This window comes from Macrobrachium nipponense, chromosome 9 (genome assembly GCF_015104395.2).
Source record: "Macrobrachium nipponense isolate FS-2020 chromosome 9, ASM1510439v2, whole genome shotgun sequence".
NCBI classification, from domain to species: Eukaryota; Metazoa; Arthropoda; class Malacostraca; order Decapoda; family Palaemonidae; genus Macrobrachium; species Macrobrachium nipponense.
Window position 1 is genome coordinate 75,974,360 of NC_061110.1, and position 27,500 is coordinate 76,001,859.

Genomic DNA, 27,500 nt, shown 5'->3' on the forward strand with positions numbered 1-27,500 from the left:
AAGCTCTTCAGAATTAAGGGTCAGTCGTCAAAGTGTAAATAGATACAGTGAAAGAAAATCACTGTTCTCATTTAGAATTTCCTGTATATAAATTTTGTTATGGCAAGTTCGGTTTGCAAGAAAATTTCGTTGTGTCACAAAAAGTAAGTGCGAAGAATTAGTAAGCTGAATGAGCGAATGTATTGTAAAATACTTAGTTTGCTCTGTTCACTCACTCTCTCCTTATGTCATCTTTGCCCCTTTGTGAAATCGTGTTTTATATCTGTACGGTTGTTAATAGAAAGAAATATTTTAAACTAAAGTACTGTCCACGAATTGATTTTTAAAATTCATTGGTGATTTATGTCACCTTTTTAAATAAGAATTAATAGAAAAAAATTCTTCTCTCAATCTTTTTAGTTGAATGCTTACATCGTAAAGTACTTGAAAGAAAGTGATCTGTTGAGAGAAAATGTTCTGTAAACAAAACTTATCTGATGTAAGTTATAATAAGAGAAAGAGATTAAATGAATATTTAATTTCTTTTATCATACAAAATCTATATTTAAATATCTTAATCATACTTGCTTTATTATTATTAGCTGATAACTTTTAGGACAAGATGTCACCCTCCGCCAAGAACAAAAAAAAAAATGTTGGCGTTTACTTTCAAAACATATCTGTTCTGCTCCAGTATTTTGAACTTTTCTAATTAGCTTCATTTGTAGCAGGATTTTGGAGGGAGGACACGGGTGCCGACGAGAAGTAAGATGTCGGGATATGGGCAAAGGGGAGAATGAGGCCAAGGGGGAGGCTTAAAGGTTATATTGGGTTAGAACTTCGACTTTGTTTTGTTTACAAATATTGGCGCATGCGCTGTGTCAACAGACGACGCCCAGTCCTACTGTCTCCTAAATATAGACATATGTGGTCGTGTCTCTCTTCCTCTGTCGTCTTGCTTTTGGTTGTTTTGTGTTTAGAGAATAATATTATATAATGATAATAATAATGAATGCAGATGCAATTGAGACGGTACAAAATACATGAAGGATATTGTGTGAACAGCTAAAACCATAACAGAAATTATAATGATTAAAACGTTATGTACAATGGTTTCGATGGGCATAGCTAATATTTTGAATTTTTATTACATCTCGTGAGACACTGAAGAAGTTACAACACAATGAGAGCAGCTATTATGATAGAAATGAATGTGAAATAAAATTTCTATTACTGTTGCCACTAGTGCACTGCTATTAGATATAGTAACAGACGTGTTATTAACTAACCCGAGGAACGACGACAGCCTAGGAAGAGGCAAAAATAAGAAGAACAAAATTAACAACATTGTAAATACAGCAGTATATATACAACAGTTATAACAATAAAGCGGACGTAACAAGTGAGACATAAAAGCAATAATGAAGTTGAACGTACAGAAAAATAACTCCAAAGAGCTGCCATTAAGATACAAGTCTTATTTTAGCTTTGTTGCTGTAGAAGGTTTGGATTAGTGGGTTACCTATATTAAATACTATGAAAATCCGCGAATCCGTTCATGTTATACATGTTTTTAATATTTAGCCAAAAAGTCATCTTGACATCTTGATTTCTTCATACTTTTTTGTAAAGGTATCAGTGGAAAATGAAAAACAGAACGATGAAGCCATTCATGTTAGTATGTATGGTGGAAGAATTGGAAGTTGTTGATTTGTATAGTTAAGTTGGATTGAACATGAAGTATGATATGATCAAAGAAAAGGCGAATAACTGAACAAGTAAAGCAAGAAAGGTAGCTGGATGTGTGTAAAAGACCGGGAAGAGAATTTTATTGCATAGGAAATCAAAATGAGAATACATAATGATATTGCAGAGCCAACGCTTCTTCGTGGAAATGAATTGTGAATGTTGTATGCATGTGGAGGGAAAAACAGGATGAACTATAGATGGAGCTGTTTGCCTAGTTCAGTAGCGTTAGGAGAATTGACTGGGTGAGTAATGAAGAAAAAGTGGGTAGAGAGGCTAGTATAGCCAAAAGAATTGACCTGAGTGTTTTGAGATGGTTTGGTCACGTGAAAAGACTCGGCAACGATAAGGATCTTAAAACTTCGTATAATTCTGAGGTACTAGAGCTCAGAAGGAGAGGAAGATCTAGAAACGGTTTGCTAAGGAAGAGAGGTATTTGAAGAGAAGCTTTGATATAAAAGATATGAAGCGTTAAAGAAAAATCCTCAAAAATTATGATTTAACAAGTGAAACCTTTCTTTGTTTTATGTATGTATATGTATATGTATATATACATATACGAGGTGAATTGATCAGTAGCTTTTCATTTTCATTTTTCATAGGTTTATGATCAGTTAACCATGATTTCTTTCGAATTTTCGCAGCAGATGTAATACCCAAATTCCTGAACCTTTCTGTTAGATGCTGGCCTCAGGTGTGCTTCATTTCTTTATCGTCCGGGATCTGCAATACATGTGTGTATGTTTATGATGTGATGTGAAAGACAGTGAGTGATAGATTCGTTAGTTTTATTGTGGAGATTTGATGATGAAGTGTTTTTCGATTCCACATTGTCACAAAGGTTAATAACTAAAACACCACCAAAGAAGATCTGTTAAGGCCACCTGCTTCATCCCCCTTTGTTTAATACAACGAAAAGGTCCCCCCTCCTTCTTTAGCATCCATCCCTGCACTTCCAGCGCCACCACCACCCCTATATCGTCCTAATGGCCTTAATGTTATCGTTCGCTTGTTACCTGGTAGCTCGATCTAGTTATCTCGTAATTGTAGGTAATTATGCAACGTATATGGTGGCAGTGTGACGTGTAGCGCTACGTGTTATGGTTTTGGGAAGCTTCGGGAAAAGAAAAATGCTTTAGCAGTTGCCTTTTTTTCCAAGCCGAACGTTAATTACAATGTAAATCATACACACACACACGGACACACACACACAGCTATTACTGGGAGGTAACTGACCTTTGAGAAGTCTGTGAGTTGTATGTTGAAGCAGAAAAAAATCCTACTCTATTTTGCGAATCGAAGGTAAATCAGTAATTGAATATATATTTCAATCGTGTAACATAGACATTGTTGATTGATAACTTGGCTTGTAGAGAGACAGCTGTTTATACTTTTTATGCCAGAAGACGTAACATTTTTGGGGATTGATGGGACTTTCCTAATTTTAGTCCATCGTTCAAGGTAGGATGCACAGTAGTAATACGAATAGTGAGAATAGCCGTTGCTATATTGAGATTATCATTGTTAATGGGGTTGTTGCAATTTTTTTTATGTGAAAAAAGATAACACAATTCACTTAAATTATTTGTAGCGTATTTTGCTAGTATTTTTTTCTGGATAGCTTTTACACACTGAATAACAAGATGGAAGATTTAACCTAAAGTTTCTTATGTAATGGTAATAACAATTAGGGAGGGATATACATACCTATATGCGAAAATTTACAAATTAAAACGAAAAAGAAAACTGGTATATCTGTAGAGTAACTCATTACTACCATGTCAGGATGTACAGATATTTCTTTAATTAGTTAATAAGTTTGGTATTTTTAGAATTTTCCAGTAACATAACCCGTATTGTAGCAGCACATAAGTTAGACTACTCATTAACTAACATTGGTAAAATCTCTGATTAAAACCGCTTAATATTCAGAGCTTAACTGCAGAGAGAAGGACGCATTTTAGGAGTCATATAAGGATTACCGATTGTCAAAGTAAATGTGGGAGGGCGCCACCAGACTAGTGTTACAAGACCACTTGATAGCAGGATAGTAATGGAACAGAGCTCAGAATAATACTCAAAAGTTGTGAAAAGCTTCACACCGGGACTTCTCTGTGAAAGCCTCGTTGACGACGAACGGCATAACAGAATGGAGGCCTTAAGTAACATGGGAAACCCTGTAAATCGGAAGCCCTTTGATTCCTCGATATGGATCGAGCTATGCAGCAAACACTGAGGGCGTAAATGTGTATACCTATTGGGGCCAAGCAGATACAATGAAATTATCATAACATCAGTGGTTTGCAGACTTAAAAATTATTACGAGGAATGAGACGAAGATGGACATGAGTTGCCAACCAAATAGACTTAATATTCAATGACTGTTAACAGGGGCAGGAACATACTTCACGAGGATCGGCACACAAAGGTTTTCATGACCTCGGACGCAAATGATTGCTAAAAGTCACATGAATAACTGTCCATGAGTATATTTGGAAGAATGTGAGATTTAACAATTTTGACTGAAAGACCCTTGAACATAGTGTTGAGATAAATTAAAGTTTGGACAAACGAATTTTGGTTTCCTGCTGCTTTAAATCTGGATGCAATGACAGTTCGTGCATTGGACTAACATTAATGATGTTACCTGCACCGTCCGTAGTCTAAACAGTTATGACAGAGAAGTCTGGAGTACAAAAAAATTAATCAGTGAGAGAGCTTACCCTCACCCCTCTTTCTCTGGCTATGGCCAACATAGGACTGTGTCAACAAAAATCTTAGATCACTTAACTATAAGTCAGTATATTAATGAATTACTAACCTGGAATACTTAGTGCTCTATAACCCTAATCTGAAGTAGCTACAAATGAATGAGTAAGAACTGCAAAATTTTTATTAGTCCCATGCCAGCAAGTCTTCATCTCCCACCTTATCAAACAAGCAACCACGATTGATAAAGGCAAGGGACAAATAACAGAGATATGGGAAAATTGACTTTTCTTTTAGATCCAAAGGTTTCATATAAAAACAATAATAGAATAACTCTTTTATCCCATATTAATCTTCATGAGGGCACAAAATCACCAAGCCAATGTGCCTATTGTAGAAGCCACCCATTCAGGGCAACCTAAGTTTGTTAAATTTCCAAGTCAAGTCATAGTTTATAACAAAGCTGTACACTTTGTATTCTTGACTCTGTTTAGTGGTGCACTACAGACTGGGTCAGTGGGAAGTCTCAGGTTGTGATGGTCCAGCAGACCAAGAGTTTCACAGATCAAGTTGTCCTGTTTATTGAAAGACAGACATAGACTTAACCTATCACCTCATCCGTCACATCAGTATTACATGTAAAATCGTCTCCAACACAGACTGAAGACTTGATGAGGAGTATTTTCTCCTGTAGTAGTAGTGGAAATCTCTGGGTTTTAAATAATGTTTTCTGCAACTTCAGAAATTCCTCACTAAATGTATCAACCTTCCCATCAAAAATGGTTCCCTTAAGAACACTGTTAATGGGGATATCAGGCTGTACGTGTTGATCCACCTATTGGAACTCCCTTCCATTCCAGTTTCAGGTATAGGGAAATAAACCTGGTGCCCAAAATTGCCTTTTCTATGTGATCCCAATCAGGGTTGTGGTGGTTAGTGAAAGGCAGCCATAACTGACTTGCTCAGTAGCTGTAAATTGAATGAAGATATACTGGGAATAGCTGCAAGGAAGGTACGGGTTTACAGTAGTATCATTGCCCTTTAAGTATAAATGCTGCTGTGGGCAAGGACGTTAGGCATAGATCAAGGATGGCTGATGTAGTAATATGCATGTTAAAAATTTATTCATATTCATAAAATTGGGAGTCCCTCTTCTTTTCCATCATTTTTGGCCTCCTCAGAGACATCCAAAATGGTTTTGACAGACTTCCTGGAAAGCATATTTGTTGTACACATTACTGCAATGTTTGCTTTGATAGAAACAGTAATTTGGGGAATGGCTGCTTGCTGTGATGATGGATGGTGTTAGGATTAAGTGCTGATATGGGAAGGCTGGTGTACTGTGCACATTAATTTCTGTAACCCATAATTTGCTTAATCTTCAGCAAGAAGTTGGAGGTGTTGTAGATAGTGTAGATTAAGATCAGTGTGTTCTGTGACCGGCATTCTGTTATGATCTCCCTCTCCATGTGTAGATTAAAAAATCTTTAGTGTGACAGTCTGCTGCTGTTATAGCAGGCAGTTTGACTTGAAATCAGATTTTCATATCTCTTTAAGTTGCGCTTGATAGGTGGGTGATGTTCTTATATGGTGCAGTAGGCGTGAGTGCAGGTTCTCATCTCTTAACATAAACTTGTGATTATCCTCAGCAATGTTGACATCGTAAGTTATTTTGAATGAGGGTGTTTCAAACAGACATTTGCTTGAACTTCAGGATGCTAGGAATGTATTCCAATTTGCAAATGGTAAAAGAAAAGATGGATGAAAAGGTCATGGACGAAAAGGCCCTTCTGTGGAACCTCCCATTGTACATGGACAGGACCACATCAGGTAATTATAGAGTGGTGGCAAGGTGAAGTTAGGGTACTTAAACTGAAATCTTTTAGATTTATTATTGTCATGCCATGATGCATGTCCAACGTAAAAACACCATACAAACAAACATACATTAATTCAAATTGTTCTAGGCGGATATTCTAAGCAGGTGGCTGCCTGCCTAGTGTTGAGTGAAAACGGCTAGGTTACGTAGAAAAAAGTGCAGAAGATGTTTGTTGTTATAGTACTTTCCCAAAACGTTCTTCATTTTCATTTCTTCTAGAATTGAATGAACAGATTTGCAAAGTATGCCATCTCTTACCCTATCACCATCTTTTTCAAGAAATCAGTACAGTCCATTGGAAGAGAGTGAAAAGAACTAAACAGATCACAGATAATTCAGATTCTCCTGAGTACTTACTCTTCTGGGCAGTTCATTTCCATTCCTGGAACAAATAAGCTTATTATTGCAACCTTTTCTCCTGACTCACTCCATTGAGCCATATGAATGCATAACACATTTACACACCTTCCATCTCCACAGGTCTTCATGATGCTATAACTCTACCCCTTCAGTAGCTATGCATCTCTCATCCAACTCAGCTACAATAACTCTTTGTACCTCCTAGTTCTTCACACCCCGGTCTTTTCAGTTTTTGATTGCAGAATTCCATAACACCTAATATCAGGAAACAAATTAGCTAGGTTACTGTTTTTCTTTTCAGCATCACGTCCATGCCCAATCAAAAAACAGAACTATTATTATTATTATTATTATTATTTTTTTTTTTTTTTTTTTTTTTTTTTGCTCTATCACAGTCCTCCAATTCGACTGGGTGGTATTTATAGTGTGGGGTTCCGGGTTGCATCCTGCCTCCTTAGGAGTCCATCACTTTTCTTACTATGTGTGCCGTTTCTAGGATCACACTCTTCTGCATGAGACCTGGAGCTACTTCAGCCTCTAGTTTTTCTAGATTCCTTTTCAGGGATCTTGGGATCGTGCCTAGTGCTCCTATGATTATGGGTACGATTTCCACTGGCATATCCCATATTCTTCTTATTTCTATTTTCAGATCTTGATATTACTTATCCATTTTTCCCTCTCTTTCTCTTCAACTCTTCACTTTGTCAATCAACGTCAAGTCTGGTCTATTTGCACGTATCACCCTATCCGTTCTGATACCATAGTCCCAGAGGATCTTTGCCTGATCGTTTTCTATCACTCCCTCAGGTTGGTGCTCGTACCACTTATTTCTGCAAGGTAGCTGATGTTTCTTGCACAGGCTCCAGTGGAGGGCTTTTGCCACTGAATCATGCCTCTTTTTGTACTGGTTCTGTGCAAGTGCCGGGCATTCACTTGCTATGTGGTTTATGGTTTCATTTTTCATATTGCACTTCCTACATATGGGAGAGATGTTATTTCCGTCTATCGTACTTTGAACATATCTGGTTCTTAGGGCCTGATCTTGTGCCGCTGTTATCATTCCTTCAGTTTCCTTCTTTAGCTCTCCCCTCTGTAGCCATTGCCAATTGTCATCGCTGGCTAGTTCTTTAGTCTGTCTCATGTATTGTCCGTGCATTGGTTTGTTGTGCCAGTCCTCTGTTCTTTCTGTCTTTCTCCTGTCTCTGTATATTTCTGGGTCTTCGTCTACTTTTATTAGTCCTTCTTCCCATGCACTCTTTAGCCACTCGTCTTCACTGGTTTTCAGATATTGCCCCAGTGCTCTGTTTTAAATGTTGACGCAGTCCTCTATACTTAGTAGTCCTCTCCCTCCTTCCTTTCGTGTTATGTATAGTCTGTCCGTATTTGCTCTTGGGTGTAGTGCTTTGTGTATTGTCATTTGTTTCCTGGTTTTCTGATCTATGCTGCGGAGTTCTGCCTTCGTCCATTCCACTATTCCTGCACTGTATCTGATTACTGGCACTGCCCATGTGTTTATGGCTTTTATCATATTTCCGGCGTTGAGTTTTGACTTGAGTATCGCCTTGAGTCTCTGCATATATTCTTTCCTGATCGTGTCCTTCATCTCTTGGTGTTTTATATCTCCTCCTTCCATTATTCCCAGGTATTTGTATCCTGTCTCATCTATGTGTTTGATGTTGCTCCCATCTGGTAGCTTTATCCCTTCAGTTCTCGTTACTTTGCCTTTTTGTATGTTGACTAAGGTGCATTTTTCTATTCCAAACTCCATTCTGATGTCCCCAGATACAATCCTTACAGTCTGGATTAGGGTATCTATTTCCTTGATGCTCTTACCATACAGCTTGATGTCGTCCATGAACATCAGATGGTTGATTTTGTTGCCTCTTTTCTTGAGTTGGTACCCGGCATCCATCTTCTGTAGTACTTTTGTCATGGGAATCATGGCTACTACGAAGAGTAGTGGGGACAGTGAGTCGCCCTGGAAGATCCCTCTCCTGATATTAACCTCTGCTAGTCTTATTCCAGAGCTTGTAAGTATTGTATTCCAGTTGCGCATTGTATTTTTGAGGAAGCTGATGGTATTTTCCTCTGCCCCATATATTTTCAGGCATTCTATTAGCCATGTGTGTGGTATCATGTCGAAGGCTTTCTTATAGTCTATCCATGCCATGCTTAGGTTGGTTTTCCTTCTCCTACTGTTCTTCATTACCATTTTGTCTATCAGGAGCTGGTCTTTTGTGCCCCTACACTTCCTTCTGCAGCCTTTCTTTTGGTAGGGGATGGTGTTTGTCTCCTCTAGGTAGTTGTATAGCCTTTCACTGATGATACCTGTTAGTAACTTCCACATTATTGGTAGGCAGGTGATAGGCCTGTAGTTATTATTATTATTATTATTATTATATTCAGATGATGAAACCTATTCATATAGAACAAGCCCACAAGGGGCATTAACTTGAAATTTCAAGCTTTGAAAGAATATGGCGTACATTAGGAAGAAGTAAGGTGCAGTAAAGGGAAATACAGAAAGAAGAGACCCCACTTATGAAAAAATAAATTAATAAATTAACAAATAGATAAATTGTATTAAAATGCAAGGAGAATAGTATTAGGGTAGTTATGTATTGCAGCTTTGCTTGAACTTCTGGAGTTCCAATTGCATGACTTCCTCGGGAGGCTGTTCCACAGTCTAGTGATGTGAGGAATTAAGGACCTCTGGAACTGAGAAGTTCAACAGCAAGGCACATTTACTGCATATTGGTGCTGCTGTTCAGCGAATCTGGTTGCTCTCGGCAAATAAAAAGGATCAGGCATCAATTGTGAATGTGAAAGATCTCTGTTGTAGTACAACTTATGAAAAATGACAAAAAAGACCATCTGTCGATGGTCCAAGTCATAATTACTACTCTTAGGAAACAGAAACCTACTACCACGAGCCTCTCTATCTAAAAGATATAAATCTGTGGCAGAAGCAGACATCCACACTGGAGAACAGTATTCTAGTAAAGTGAGTTCAAATGACCTAAAAACATGTTACATTAATTTTATCACTTATAAATACACGAGGCCTTACAAACAATACCTAACTTTGCATGAGTCAAAGGTTACACCTAGAATTGTTAAAGCCTCACACTCGTTCTGTAAAGTTCCATTCACCTGAAGGGAAGGATGGGGTGGGAAATTTCTATGAGATCTGCTAATCAATAGTGTCTTTGTTTTACTGGAGTTCAGCCTCATACCACACTGACTGCACAATTCCCTGATCCAGTCCATGTCCCGATTGAGGCTGAGGGCAGCTTCATTTCTCAAAAAGGGAGACTTTACTACACCCACAAGTGTTGCATCATCAGCAGATGGAACAATCTTGTTTTTCAGGCCAACAACCATGTCACTTGTATACTAAAAATAACAGTGGACCAAGAACACTGCCCTGTGGAACTCCAGACACAATAGGTCTTGGTTTACTAAAGATCATGTCCTCAGCAACTCACTGCTGCCTACCTGTAAGGAATCTTGAAGTAATCCTAAAACATATCCACCCACTACAAGATTCTGAGGTTTATAAGTAAGTTGCCACTCCTTGGAAGAGACACTGAATCACTAAGCTTGTGACTTCCAAGATACTACATTAACATAAAATCGATAGAATCCACTAAATTTAAGAGACATGCACTAGAAACTTGTTTTTTCTTTTTAAACAAAGGGAAGAAACCATCAGGGTCTTCTCCACCCCAGCTATCAAGGTTATCCAGACTTTTCCGAACATTCCTGGAGTGAAATGCAAATTTTCTAAGAAGAGGTTCAGAATGACAAGTATTAGGGAGAGGGACATCCTTAGCTGATTGCTTATTTTCAAATGCTTGATGAAGCAATTTAGCCTTTTCCCTAGGGCTATTAACCAATCTACCATCATCTATTAGTAGTGTTGGAATGGAAGATAAGCATGACCCAAAGATAGATGATGCCAATTTGGTCCACCACAGATGAGGCTGAGTAATTCCTTCAAGTCTCCTCTTCAGGAATTATTGTAATTTCCCTTGGCTATATGGTAAGTTTTATTTTCAGCATGGCTTGACAACAGAAATGGTGTAATTTTCATTTGAATGATTTTGTCTCGATGTGGTGAATTTGGTCTGTTTGTCATGGTAGGCTCTGCTACATTTATCATCAAACCATGGCTAGTTATTTGTCCTAAATTTTATTAACTTTATAGGGAAATTTTTAATTAAGATAGCCCTCAGCACTTCATTTAACTGCCTATTGGGATCAGGATCTAATATAGCATCATAGATATTAAGTGCCTGACAAGCTTCAATAATGTGATCCAAATTGGCTCTGGATTTCAACTAAACCATTTTTGGAATAGTGGAATTAGAAATATACTGATTGACAGATATGTCCATCCAGAAGGTGCCTGGACTTCACAATAGCTGGAACATATGTGAATATGAGGTCTAATTTATTACCAGAAATGTGCGTGGTTTCCTCAATTAACTGGAGAAATTGGAGGTTACACAGAACCCAAGAGCAGACTGGCCATGTTGATCTGTGGAATTTGAATTTAGCCACTCACTGTGCTTTGCATTACAATCTCCACAAATGACAAATGAAGCTTTTGAATCCTGTGACTGAGCCATACTAATCCTTTCCAAAACCAGAAGACAGTCACATACATAAACTTAGAGTATTCAGCCATACTTTGCGTGTGTGGGATCTTATCTTACGATGATGAAAACTAGACCTTTGACTTGTTGCTACTTAAAAGGAGTCTCAGATAAAAGCAACTCTAGAGATCAAGAAAATTATACCTTAAGCTCTGAATATTTGAGTAAAGTATTTTGAAATTTTTTTTACTGTAATGAGTAACAGGCCTAGGGTTCAGCTCAATGTCGTCAGAAAGAATTAAGATTAACAACATAAAATCAGAGTCAAAACTAATAAAAAACTCATAACAACAGTAACATTGTAAGAAAACAACAGAACAATAAGCAATTATACCATAAACAACAACAGTATTTACAGTGCATTATTTACAGAAATCCTGTTTATAGTATAAATAAACGTCACCTTTCGTCATGAAAAAAAGCACTGTTAGCAACTAGTCACCAAAGTTGTGCCGGCACACCTTGTAAGACAAAAGAAATCTGCCAAGTTTGTCACAGCAACTGGGGAAGGACACTCGGGATGGATCAGAAATAAAACGCTCATAAGGAAAAGATTAGGTAAAGACGAAGGCCCTTCCCTGATAATCCACCAAGCATCTTTTGCTTTCTCACCAACCTATCCTACACACTTCGTAAAAAACCGGAATATGAACAAAAAGGAGGATAAATGCCTCATTGTACCCTCAGGCATGAGAACTCCAATCCAATACTATGGAAGGCCACATTACAATGGCTGTGGCACTGTCTGAGGTTGGAGAACAAGGTTTGTATTCAGAAACCTGCTCTTAGAAGGGTTGCCTACCAAGGCTAAAGAATCCCTTCTACCCACAGGTTTGATTTCAGAGTGTCCTCCTAGAAGAGTTCCCTGCCAAGGTTAAAGAGTCTCTTCTTCCCAAATTCGTGTAGGCAGGGATATCACACCCTGAAGTGAATGTTGCTAAGAAAAGCCACATTAACCCACCACATGATCTTCACACCACATAAAGCAGGTGGGAGTTATTCCAAAAATACAATGAATTTTTTTTCTTTAATTTTTATTCAATAAATCATTTACAAAACATTACAACAAATCCAGAACTACATAAATTTTCATCTAATATACATTGTTTTTAATGTTACAAAAATTCTTTGTGTGCAGTGAATTTGGTATATTTAGACTATGTAAATCTCAATATTTGAACATATAAAAAATATCCAATTCACTCTTCCTCGGGAGTAAAACTGAGGGGGAATTATAATAGATAACTGTTTCGGAACCTTGGTGGTTCGATCTCCCAACAGCAACAACCTCCACAGAAGTCAGGGGTTGTTGCTGCCGGGGGATCGAATCACTGCTTTCAAAGTAGAGTGATTTGAATTTAAAACGAAATTTGTAGATTAATGTTTATTTATGTAAAAATTGCCATGGTGATGGGATAAAATATATATGTGTGTGTATGTAGTATATATATAGTGATAATATATATATATATATATATATATATATATATATATATATATATACACGTATATATGTATATACCGTTCAAAAATTATGTAAAACCTTTTCTGGTCATTTTTTTACCCCCTCACCCCCTTGTCACGCCTCTTAACTCATGTCCAGGACCCCCTAGAAAATTATGCAACATCAACTAGTAACCCCTCCCCCCTTAGCATGTTTCATTTTTTTAATGCAATAATATATTAAAGTCTAGCCTAACACCTGGAAATTAGTACCTTTAGGTTTTTCTTAATACTTTTATGTTATGATATTAAGAAATCACAGATTTACAATGCTTAAGTTTATAAGACGATTAATTTAATTTGTTACGTGTTTCTAAGTAATACTATGCATGAAGCAGAGAATGTCGGAGCTCAGAAAAGGATGAGTTTGTAATATTACTCTATGTCATGTAATACATATAGTAGAAACTGTTGAAGTACAAACAAGGGTGTAATTTGTGATATTTTTTAAACATGTAATTATGGCCAAAAAAAATAATAAATAAATAAGTACCATATTCTCAGTATTAATAAAAGTCTATTGTGGAATCTTTACTGTTTCTTTTGTCCTGCATTTACATCTTTTCAAACGATGCAAAGAAAAAAAAAGTCATGTAACTTACGGCTGCACCCCCCCCCCCCACTGTCACACTCATAACACTTCACGGTACTCCCCTCCCCCCCTATGGCGTTAGGTAATTTTTGAGCGGCCCCATATGCATGTATGTATGTATGTATGTATGTATGTATATATATATATATATATATATATATATATATATATATATATTGTATGTATGATCTTAATGGTAAATTATTATGAATAGAACTTCCCGAAGCTAATGAGAGGGATATAAATGGATATAACTGCTGTACATATTATTGTCGAATTCAAGTTCTTTACTTTGAATCGTAATCAATCGACCTCCACCATATAACTGAATACTAGGTTCGTAACGTGGCTGTGTATGATAACTTGTCAGTTTTACACTTTGCATTTATACTTTTCAAATAGTATTCCGCAAATAATCCATAATAGCAAATTCACTATACAATCAAAGAGAATTGTGTGAGTCTTTCTCACCTGACCAGAATTTGAACTTATGCCTTTCGAGTTGGAAGAAGGATGAAAGTGACCATAACCAATAAATCATAAAGAGAGATATAAATTGATATAAATTGTATTGTATATTTGCGTGTTGAATTAAGATTCAGTGCTTATATTCGAAATCAGTTCATCTTTACCATGCTAGGTATGTAACACGCTGCTACGTAAGATAGTTTGTTAATTTTACTCGAGAAAGTAGATAAATATCTAGATACAAGTAAACCACCTTAATTCAACGAACGCTCTATTTGCCACGTTGAAGTGTGTGGTGTGAAATGTGTTTTATTGTTCACTGAAAATGGAAGTTTGAAATTTTAGAAAAAAGATCATACTGTTGATTTGTTAATTTTTCTTATTTATATTTCTTTATTTCTTACCATTTGCTTCTTTGTCTCTTTCCATCTATATGTATTTTGATAAACGGATCAGCTTGTTGTCATAAAGATCAGGGATAGGGACTCGACTGAAGAATCACAGAAAAAAACAGGAGATCCATATATCAGATTTTCCAACGCTACATTTGTTTATAGAAACAAATGTAGCGTTGGACTTTCATCCATCTCCGTGGGCTTACCGAGGTGCATCCTCTCGTCCTTTACTTGATGCATTTCAAACGTGCTTACATATTACATATTTAACCCTTGAATAATTGCAGTTCTTGGATCAGTCGCAGCATATTTGAAGGTCTTTTCGCAGTATATATAACGTATTGTATACTCACGCTAATTTAGCCTCTGTGGCATTCATTTACATTTGCCATTCATGGTTCAGACCGGAAATTCGTGCAGACATTTGCCAACGGATTAGTGAGTGTACTGTTTCGAAGCCGTTGCTTTGGCGGTGGAAGGAAGAGACCCGAGACCACCTTCCTTTTCCCCCCTCCCCCCTTCAGAGCCCCGTTCCATAATTAATTTCTTTCTCATTGCTAATTAAAATCATCCCTCTGAAATACCTCGAAATTACCACGCATGTTTAAGGTTTTATTTCCTATTTCTAGAGCATCCCAGATTTCCGTTTGCATGAGGCCATGTTCATTTAATTCTCAGCCGCCCAAAACCCGTTATTTTTATCGGACTCAGAAAAATTGTGACGCCATAATTAACTATCCATGGTAGGTAATGGCCCCGACTTACATTTAACATAACCAGCAAAGAGCTAAAGTTAATTATTGAGCCGCCAACAATTAGATATGCAAATAGAAATTAAGCCAGACGTAAGCGAAACGAGACTCAAGTATACATACAAATACAAACGTTTAATTCATACGTGCATCACTGTATACATACAAAGGATTACTGATGTATGCGCGGGAAAGGGTTGCGTAAAAGAAAGAAAGAAAAGAAATCGCCGACCCTGTCTGAGTTTATACACGTGATATGTCTAGAAGATTTTATTTTCTCTTATATTTCTGGAAATTGAGACCTGACCTGTGCCTCTTTTAACAAAGATCGAGGCCTCAGGTGTAAACTAGAATTCTAGAATGTATAACGCATTTGTTTGGTTCAGCAACTTAACCCCTCCCGTCTATGTACACACATTTTAACTATATATATATATATATATATATATATATATATATATATATATAATATATATATATACGTATATGTATTGTTCCATGTACAATTTCATTTTTCCCAAGGGACGACAAACTCGATACATGAATAGTGGGCGAACTGATTCAAGAATTATAGAGGAAGGGGAAGATTTGTATATTCTAAAAATGAATGGCGTGGAAATCTGATGAAATTGGTTCATTTTAGAATCCATAAGTTACGTATGGGAGTGGGGATTCCAAAGTCTGGGGTTATGAGATGAAATGGTACAAGATGCAGTAGAACTTGGAGGCTGTGACCTTATTGCAGTTATAATTGATTCAAAATTGTCTTCTGGTTTGAGAGTAATACACAGCTCGAATTGGTTTTGTCATAAATCACTGACTTCAAGGGTGCCTTTCTGACAGAAATTTCTTGGTTTATTGGGAAATGTTTCGAGTGATTGGCGTTACATTCCCAAATTTAGCAATTAGGATCGGTTGTTGTTAGATAATGCCCATTTAGAAGTTTTTGCCACGGAAATGACATATTCTGTTGGATTTGCTGATATGATACTGTTTGCAACTACCATTGATGATGTCGTAATGGCAATTAAATTCCTATACAGTTGTTCACAGATGGCAAGATTCTGTGGACAGTGTAGGGTTTCTTGCAAAGACATACTTTTGTACCTCTTAATGAACTGACTGAGCCAGGACCATAGTGCCATTCTTTCAAGATAGGCTTCTGTTAAGCATAAACGTTCTTATTTCTATTTTTTTTTTTCAGTTCTCAAAAGTAATGATTCTTTTGATGCTTTGAGTGGAACCTTTTATCTTCTGTCATATTAAGATGCTTTCTGTAGCGAATCCATACTTATGGAGTCTGACAGTGATAAGTAAGATGAAAATGATCTTCCAGATGCAACAGAAGAAACGGATAGTGAATCATTTACATGTGGTTCAGTAGAAAATAAGGTGTTTGGGGGTATATCACTAATAAGAATAAGGCAAGAATGACAGAAGGAGCAAACCATAGATGAATATTTTACATAAATTACCTTGCCAGATTTTATTACTACATGCCATTTTCTGTTATTAGTTGTATATATTTTTATATTTTGCTAATTTTCTACTGTAAATTTTTGTTTCTATTTTTGTAAATTGTATTGCCTTTGGTTATAATTATTTCTTGTTTACGTGTCTTTCTTGGAAATGTATTCAGGTACTTGAGATGCAAGTCTCGCTATAGGTGTAGAGGAAATCGAAGTCCCGTAAATGGAAGTTTTATGCATGGAAACGGGCAAAGTGCCTAGTTGGGCTACTTTATCAATGCCATATGTGGCTTATGGGTATCATTTTCCAAAAAATTTAAGGAAACAGAAATATGTATTTTAATTGACTTTAACATCTTGGAAGGGTTTTTTAGGATACCCATTATTTCTGGAAGTTCCCGTAAATGAGTTAATTCGTTGGGAATAGTTGGCTATTTTTATGGTAAAAGTGAAGTGCGTGAGACTACGTTACCGTTTCGTGGTTAAGTGGGTGTCTTGTCTTTTTTTTTTTTTTTTTTTTTTTTTTTTTTTTTTTTTTTTTTGTGCGGGGGAGGGCGAGTGGCATAGAATAAGACCCTTTCTCTTGAGTGTATATCTTGATGTATTGCTGAAGATACACTGAAATTCCTTTAGGATTCATTAGGACTAGTGTCCTCATCGTCAGGCTTAAGGAATTTCATTGTATGTTAGCAATGAGTCAAGATTTAGTCTTAAAAACAGGGGTGTTATTATATCTTTGTCTTTCAAAAACATGCTTGTTCTTTATAGCTTTTATTTTTTTTATTAAAATGAATAATGTTGTCAGTGAAAGAAGGTATGGGTGCAGGTGTAAATGTGTAGGATAAGATGGGTTATGAATGTATTACGGATTGGGTAGTATTTACTGATGTTTCGCATTACGTTTAATGGTAGTGGATATAACACGTGATGGTTAATGGAGAAAAGAGGTCAGGTTACGGAATATTGTGAAATTAGGAGGTTAGCCGAGTCTCAACACATGCTACAGAATGTATGCAGAATAAGTAGAAATGCAAAGTGGGAAATGTGGCGACAAGATTTTTTGGGAAGAAGGTTTGTATAGGTGGAGAGATCGGATGGTGAGAGGTAGGTAAACAGTGCAATTTAGAATGTTTAGAAGGAAGGAGGAGGTTGAGAGCAAGAAAGTATGAACTGGGTACGATCAAAAAGATGCCAGAAGACCCTTACACTTAAGAAAGTACGAGAGACTGTGTAAACCTTTTATGGCATAGGTCAGTGCCTCGGCTGCAAAAACCCCTGGCACCCAGGAGCTTAAATGTAAGCATATGCTAGTCAACTAAAGTTCTTGAAATGGCCCTCTTTGTCAAAGTTACAGGACATTTCTTCAGTTGTATGGGATGGGAGCGGAATCGCTGACTGTTTCATGGATTTCACTCACCCCATCTTGGAACAGTGCGAGTTTGCAGGGATAGGAAAAGGATCTTATTAAGTTACTTTTGGGCTAGAGTGATATTGGAGTTATTCTGGATGTGTGTGTGTATATATAATATTATATATTATATATATATATATATATATATATATATATTATATATATATATATATAAATAAATGTAATATATATATATATATATATATTTATTATATATTAAAGATTAAATATATGTATTTAAATTATTATTATTTATAAATATATAAATATATTTGTATTATATAATAAAATATGTATATATATATATATACATATATATATATAATTTATTAATATATGGTTTATATATATATTATAATATAATATATATGGGCTCCTTTTATTAGATGTGTTATATATATATATATATATATATATATATATATATAACACATCTAATAAAAGGAGCCCATAAAAACGCCAAAATTTGGAAAGTAAGTACTTAACTGTCTCTCTCTCCAGGTAGGTAATGAATGAGAAAAGTTACAGAAAAAGCAGTATTTATACCAAGAGATCCATCCACTGGTAGCCGTTTTACTAGGTCACCCCCGCTGATAATTTCTCTTTAATCTTCTTAAGCGTTGGTTGAAGGAAGATTTTATCTATGATATCTGAATCCCAGGTCCTCTTTGAGATGTCTCTTGTTTAATCAACGGTGACTCTATCATCTGGCTTTTGTACCATCAAATGCTGCTATAAATTATATGTGACAAATTCCAGTTTATTCTGTGGTTATGGTTATTTATATGGTTAAAAATAGCTGAGCTCTTTTGTCCATACCTAACTGACCGTTTATGTTGTATTAATTCATGGGGAAGTGATTTTCCTGTAAAACTGATGTAAGATTGGTCACAGTCCAGGCATGAGGTTTCATATACTCCTGTGTCTATGGAGAATGCCTTTTGTTGGACGTTAATTTGGGATTTGGCAGGGGTATTTGGGTAGGTAAAGGCAAAAGAGTTAGACTTTCCGAGAGTCTGGGTCACCGTTTTAATCCTGTCCAGGTGTGGGATATTTATTTATTGTTGGGTGTCTCTCTGGTCTTGTCTTGAGGGGGTCGGTAGAAAATAATGTATGTTTTATGAATCGCTTTCTTAATTATATGGTCAGGATACCTTAAAGACAAGAGTTGCTTACGAATTAGTTCAAATTCCTTGTCCAGGAAATCTGGGGAATAAATTCGTAAGGCTCTCAAGAATAGGTTGCTGGCTATGCCTATCTTGATAGAAATGTCATGATAAGTAAAGTAGTGAATGTATGAATGTGAAAATTTTGGTTTTCTGTACATGGTATATTTTTATTCTGTCGTGTCTCTAATAATTATTAAAACATCAAGAAAAAGAATTTTGTTGTCTGTTTCCCATTCAACTTTAAACTTGATGCTGGGCACTAATGCGTTTAATTTTGAAAGGAATTCGATGAAATTGGCCCACCTATTATCCCAAAATGTTAGAATATCATCTACATATCTCATTTGGATTTTATTGCATTTATTACTATAGTTTCAAAGTATTCCATGTATAGATTGGCTAAAACGGGATTTGAAGGGCTACCCATGCTACACCCGAATGAAAGTACGTTATTAGATACACATAATTCAATTAACTTTTATTATTTTGTCAAGAGCCAGTGGAAAATGATCTAAATAGGGGGCTAATTTTTCCATCAAAAACTGTAGACCGTCCTGTACTGGTACTTTAGTGAATTGGGAATCTACATCAAGGTTTTTAAAAGTTTTATGTTGTCAAGTGGTATATGTGCTTCTCTGAATTTGTGACAAAAATCTTCCGAATGTTTAATGTGACTGGGAGAAAAAGTGCCTGGGGATGGATCTCTTGGTATAAATAACGCCTTTTCTGTAACTTTTCTCAATCATTACCTACCTGAAAATAGAGACAGCAGTCTAAAATAAAGTATGTACTTTCTATATTTTGGCGTTTTATGCTCATTCCTTTTATTAGATGGAATTCTGTTGTAACAGAACATTTGTACCAGTCATAATATACATATATACACACACATATACACATACACACGCACACACACACACACACACACACACACACACACACATATATATATATATATATATATATATATATATATATAGAGAGAGAGAGAGAGAGAGAGAGAGAGAGAGAGAGAGAGAGAGAGACTTTATCATCATAAACTTCAGCCGACATTGTAACACCTGCCAGGTCACTGCTGCCTTGACAGTCCGGTTTAGCCACTGCTTTCCCCCCAGCTGTCAGACCTTAAAATCTCCCCCCTCTTCTATATTTCCAGACACTGCGACGAAAGCGGTGCATGAAATCCTCGCGCTGATGTTGTTATGATGACGTCTCTGTGGACGATGATATAGCCCGGCTATATTGAAGGTAAAAAAAAAAAAAATAAAAAAAAAATCATATTTAGTTAATTTTCCTGACCAGGCTGAAAACCAGCTAGCTTTACAATTGCTTTTTAAATAACGTTTGCATGAGTAGAAAATTGTCTCCAGAAGTTTAAGAATAATTTGAATAAATTTATGAGGAGAAAAGTTCCTCGTTGGACGGGTGGGTTGCGTGCTCCCCTACCGAAGCTAGCTTTACAATTCTTTTTAAATAACGTTTGCATGAGTAGAAAATTGTTTTCTGAACTTTAAGAATAATTTGAATGATTTTATGAGGAGAAAAGTTCCTCGTTGGACGAGTGGGTTGTGTGCTCCCCTACCGAAGCTAGCTTTACAATTGCTTTTTAAATAACCTTTGCATAAGTAGAAAATTGTCTCCAGAAGTTTAAGAATAATTTGAATTATTTTATGAGAAGAAAAATTCCTCGTTGGACGAGTGGGTCACGTGCTCGCTTACCGATTTGGTAGTCGCGAGTTCGACTCTCCGTTCTGCCAACGTGGAATCAGAGGATTTTATTTCTGGTGATTAGAAATTCATTTCTCGATATAATGTGGTTCGGATCCCACAATAAGCTGTAGGTCCCGTTGCTAGGTAACCAATTGGTTCCTAGCAGCGTTAAAATATCTAATCCTTCGGTTCAGCCCTGGGAGAGATGTCAACCAGCTCAGTGGTCTACGGTTCAACTAAGATATACTTATGAGAAGAAATAAGAAAAAAGATATACTTATGAGAAGAAATAAGAAAATTAAATTGAATATTAGACGTAGAAAAATTATACTAGAGCTTTGCCTGTCATTTTTCATAATTTCCTGACGGTATTTCTATTCTGAAATACAGTTGATCAAAATGAAAGCGAGGGAGTCTGCCCCCATTCTTCCCTCCCCCATCTGTCCTTCCTTTCCGGCACATCGCTGAGCGAGCGACGACTGGCTTGAAGCTTTCTTACCGGTACTAAAGCCTAGCGATATAATATGAATATCCACAAAGACCGAATTTTCGGAACGTTATTGTTGCAACCAAGAAGAGTAGGAAGCGAATTGTTATCATTACCGAAAAAATAAGAAGGAAGAAAGAGAGAGGCAGCATAAAAACACGAGAACCCGGATGTCGACCCTCCGGCATTATTATGAGCTTAATGAAATGTGATTAATGGATCCACTCGCCCTGTAATTATAAGTGTACAGTTAAATGAAAGTAAGATGAATGAGATGAAGTTTGAATATATATATATATATATATATATATATATATATTATATATATATCTGTGTATGTGTGTGTGTGTGTGTAGAATGCATAAGTTAATGTACGCACCTACAACTAGTAAACCTTTATACATGTTTGCCATTCTTATTTTCGTAGATGAAAAGAGGAGATGTACAGCACTTTTTTTGTTTGCATTAATAGTGACATTTTTCTAATTTATTAATCATTATAAGTATTAGTATTACTATTTTACTACCAACCTCTGATGCTGTGAGGACAGCCCTTATGGAAATAAAGAACTGTTTTTGGAGCACCAATTTATTTAAAAGTACATTATTCTGATCGTTTTCTTGGGTCGGTTTCATGATTTATTTTTGGACTTGTTACTTAGATGAGTTTAACGAGCGTACAGACATTCGGATACAATAATATATATATATATATATATATATATATATAGAATATATGTATATATATATATATATATATATATATATAGATATATATAGAAATTTGTATATGTATATTTTGTTATATATCATATAAATATAAGGATCACCAAAATATTACTGTTATCTTTCTATTGATAACTAGATGCACGATGCTGTGTCGTTTTATATATATAATATATATATATATATATATATATATATATATATATATATATATATATATGTAAGTGTTTACATAATAAAAATATGGAATGTTAGTCCATATATATAAAAGTCTAAAACTAAAGAGGTCAACCAGATTGCTTGCAGGAATGTGATCAGACTAGAGACGCTAAAGATGACGTATACAATAAGTATGTAGGCTAAGTTGACATGCCGTCATCTGTGGTCATTCATTTGTTTTGAAACAGTCCAAGCTCCCTGCTTGAGACAACTACCCCGACCTATTATTCAAACGGCCTACGTGATCTGTAGCGTGTCTCATTTGATTGTGTGTTCGTATGTAACTATGTCATCTGATAGTATGTTCATATGTTCGAACTACTGTCTGTTCCTTCATAACTTGTAACAGAGATGGTAGACAAGCAGAAGAGAGTTAGCTATCGTCATTAGAAGACCTGTACCTCTTTACCTAAGCTTTATCATGTAGAGGAATAGGATTAGCCATCATCATTGGCAGAAGCGATCAAGCTATCGTTATTAGAAGACTTGTACAATCATATCTGATCTTCACCATGTAAAACTTCAGAAGAATATATAATTTTTTATACTTAGTGTTTTCTACAAGAACCTCACCGAACCATGAGTTTAACACATCGTCGTAAAGATAATACGACTTCGTAAGTGATCTACAAAACCCCAGACACTCCATTGAAGATGGAAGTGCAATACCAACCGACTTAGCGTATAGATTATCGCAAGTCTAACATTACCTCATAGGGCGCCTTATCATACAAGGCACAAGCCCTAATATTGGTGGCCAGCGTACCAGACGCAACTCTACAACGTCTACGAAGAAAAAACAGAATAATAAATCATGTATCATAAGAAGTCAACGACGACGGAAGCGGCAGATTCTTCAAGCAACCTAGTATCATCGTTAGTGAGCGACTTCAGAAAACAATAAGAACTTTTCAACGACGACGAAAGCAACAGATTCTTCAAGCAACTTAGTATCATCGTTAGTGAATAACTTCAAGAAACAAACCGAACGCGTCTGCAGCATCGGATCTTTCAAGGGCTCGAATCATCGAAACAACGCGCACGGAGGAAACTGAAGCCAAACCAGGTCATCCGCTAAATAGAGAAGGAGGACCAAGGCCGTGTGTTGTTATCGGAACACCGTGACTTCCCACAAAAGCAAGCTAAGTACAATTTTTTATTCATTGGAGTAACTTTGAGTGTTTCCTTTGCAGGTCGAATTTCGTTATTCCTGTGGCTGAAGTTACGAGACATTCTTAATCTTACTTTTTTACAGAAATTATCAACATCATTGAGATTTCGCTACTGCGAGTTTTTATCTTTGAGTGTCTGTTTCCAGAAGTTCTACTGAAATATCATAATCATATACTATGTTAATTTTATCATTTTGGGTGATTATTAATCCCTTACGTAACAAATCATATTAAACAGTGAATATGCGTTTACGCAGTGGACGTCTGTATTTATACAGATGCATAGATAGGGTCGTTAAGCACCGTAGTGATTAGAAAACACACAAAAACAAGTGGAACACCCGTACAAATCAGATAAAATTAGTTAGGTAACACTATTTCAGGTCATGACAATAAATGCTCCTTTGCAAGTCCCGATCGCAGTTTTAGCCTTGAGTTTTTTGAGTTATAAAATATCGAACCTCAATGACTCAACTTAACTTTAAAAATATGGCTGGATTGCAAGGAATAACATGTCTGTAAAAAACTTTCATCAGGCTAATTTTAGCAAAGAATGAAGTACAAACAGTTAATATTGTATGCAATAATGATAACTTGTCTTATTAGTAATCGCTCAGTTCCTAATAGTTCGTCATTCATTGCTTTATACGTAACCAGCAACATAATGCAAAAAACACACAATACGTTGCCGATGGTAATAAAGAGAAGAATCTAATTATTACAAAAGAAATAGAAACAGTAGCCCGTTCAGAATCAAACAAGCAAACTCGGTGACTGTGTCACCTAGTCAAATAAACGGTCAAGGTCAGTCAAAAACTGCTGAAGTGTTCAAAGCATAGCAAATTCCACACAATAAGCGACTCTAGCAGAGTGGGGAAAAGCGAGTTGGTTTATACATGCCAATATCTTTTTGAATTAAAAAGGATTTTTCCTATGAAACACACGACCGTATAAAGTAATCAGAGCAGGTTTCGTTTTTTTTTATACGTAAGTTATTATAAGTAGTGGTGGATAAAGCCCGACTGTACGCGCAGTAAAAATTAGAATATCTTGTTTATTCCTTTAGTAAACGTAATATCCTGTATTTACGGACTCACTGTCTGTTGTTCGAACTTCCCTAATGAGAAGTCCGGATAAGCGAGCGCTTACAGATACCTCTATAGTTATAAAAAACATTGATCTGTATCTAGTGTAATTGTAAGATTCATCTAGGGGTATACAAAATATTATCTTACATCCTGCAAAATAAGGCGTGTTTATCAAAGGAAAATCCTATAAACCTTCAAACATATTAAAATCCGTTGAACAAAAATGAGACAGTTAATCAAATAATAACTTATATAAAGGAACTATACATTTGTCTCATAAATCGTAACATTGTTCAAATGACCCAACAGAATTCTCCCACAACCGCAGTCGCACTTTGCACGCAAAATCTCGAGAAGCATGCACCCTCGAATGTCTTAGTGCGTGTAAAAAGACTTTGCTGGGAAATGAAATTTTAATCCTTCCCGACACTGAAATATAACGATTTCCGCGAACAAAGCCCTAAAAGTATACATATCGTGGATACTGGAAGTTATAAATATCGCATTTTTATTGTTGCTAACTTTAATCACGCCCAACCCAGTCGTGGATGAATCTCTCTGATAATCTATCTAAAGTAATATCCGTAAAGTCATCCAAGCAGAGGTGATTCAGCAGAAATTTTTTTTATCTTTTACCTGAATACCAGGAAGTTTCTCCACTAGCGAGTGATCTCTGGGAAAAACGGATGTAATTTAACACAAAATACGGTCTAAGGACAAACATAAAGCTATATACGTACCTTCGTATAGACTCTCACTGCAATTTCAAAATAGAGATAAATGACGAAGTTGAAAAATGTTAGTAATAGGAGTCATTAGGAAATCAAATAGCCCATATAATTTTTCCCTCAAACGTCATGCCATAAAAGATCGGACTTGGCGTATCTGCGTAGATTTCTGACGCTTAAACAAGAAAACGACTCCCGATAGTTTCCAGTGCCATGTACCGACGACATCTTATCTCTGTTAAGGTTAGAATAATTTTTTTTTTCCACCAACTTGGACTTACTTAAAAACTTTACCAGATACCATTACCTAAGTGATTGTACCTCATACACCGTTTTCAGCACACTCAGGGGACATTATCAATTTTTACGTATGCCTCTGCTTACGGTTGCACCCCAATTACAATATAGTGTTTGGAGATTTTTAGGGGATACCCTACATGCCTATATGGATGATCTTGTAATCTTTTCTAAATACCTTAGAAGTACATTCACATAAAGTAGAGCTAGTGCTACAGAGACAAAGACAAATAATCTCAGAGTAAAATATCTAAATGTGAGTTTTTTAAAACCGAACATGTTTATCTAGGTTTTATGTGTCTCCTTTAACAGATCTTACGAAGAAGAGCGTAGATTTATTATGGTCTAAAAAGCATCACAGGCGTTCGATATCTTAAAACGGAATAATGCAGCTCACCTAACTTAAAAATCCATGATTTAAATAAGGAATTTTTTTTTTTATTGCAACAGACGCCTCAGACCAAGGGGTAAGAGGGATACTACTTCAGTAATATGATAAACAGTTCTTCCCTATAGCTTTTTATTCACGTAAACTAAAGCCCTCTGAAAGTAATATGCAGTAATAAGCAAGGAAGGGCTAGGTATCTTTAACTCCACTAGTACATTTTAAGTTCATAATCTATGGCTATCCTGATAAAGTCCTTACTGAACATGAGTCCTTTACCGAGTTTTTCAAAGGCTTTAATCACAGTCCAAAAGGAACTCAGTGACAAATGATCATTCAGGTTATTGGAGCCAAGATAAGATATCTACCTGGGAAAGCAAATATCATAGCTGACGCATTATCCCGCAATCCCGCACCATACAGCAAAGAACCATTAATTGGACTAAAAGATATAGAAACATCCGTGCCTATTGTTAAAACCGTATCTAAACAAGAAAATTCCTTAACCCAAGAGATCGCGAGCATTGAATATCTGGGTCGGAGCGCAGAACTGTTACAAACTGAACAAAGCAAGTGTCAACAGCGATAAGCAAAACAATAAACACCAAACAATAAACACCAAAACAATACACTTCGAACGGAAACAGGGTCAGCGGCTAAGCAAACCAATAAACACTTCGAGCAGAAACCCTAAAGCAAAAGTATATTTAAAACCGTATGTGTATCAGAATAATGTAATCAAATGTAATATTATTGTAGGTCTGTGACGAGGTAAACCCGAAGAACACAGCAGATGACTAACGACCAGGTATTAGTACACTGTTAAAAAAAAACGTAGATTTTATCGGAAAATTACCGTAAAAATATACGGTTCCCAGCCGTATTTCACTAATACGGGCGGCTATCCGTTTTACTTTATATTGTGGTTATATTTTACGGGTAAGTTACCGTAATGCGACCGCCTACCTGAAATTACGGGAGAGCCCCGTATTTGAGGTAAAAGTCCTTATCATAATTATTCATATAACTTAAATGTTTTCTGACAGAATATGTTAAATGTTAAGACTAAGCCTAAATGAAACATTAAAAGCTTTTAATTTTTTCCTAAATCATTAAAAATACAATATTGTAGAAGTTATTAGTTTTATTATTATCGCATTGGCATCTGTCTATATGAAGTTGCCATCCGCTACCATCCCACGTAACTACAAAATTATTAGTGTACCAATATAATAATATACTTGTACATTTACCATTTCCAGTATTACGTTTTATGAAACAGGCAAAGAATATAAGATCCACTGTATATTCAAAGGACCAAAAACATCATATATACTACGATTATCCCGATCAGATACGCATTTCGCAATGCGTGTGTTTCATTTCTGGCGGGCGAAGGCGCCGAAACGAAACACAACGCTTTGAAAACAACGAAAATCCCCTTAGGGCCTTAGCTCTCCAGAGATGTCTTCTTGTGGTTTCTTCTACTGTTACGAAGAGTGAAGTTGTGAACAGCATCAGGTGAGTTTTAAGACCAGGTGTATGCTTTTGTATTTTATATGATAAAACTTTATTGTAGTTGCGGCCTATAATAA

General features: G+C 36.1%; 1 long non-coding RNA gene across 1 annotated transcript in view; it reads left to right on the forward strand.

Moving 5' to 3' along the window:
* Positions 1 to 27,500, forward strand: part of LOC135217970 (uncharacterized) — a 403,438-nt gene that overhangs the window by 128,148 nt on the left and 247,790 nt on the right. The window contains exon 2 of the long non-coding RNA XR_010315251.1: positions 20,250 to 20,341. This is a non-coding gene — a long non-coding RNA (uncharacterized LOC135217970). The remainder of the gene's footprint in view (positions 1 to 20,249; positions 20,342 to 27,500) is intronic.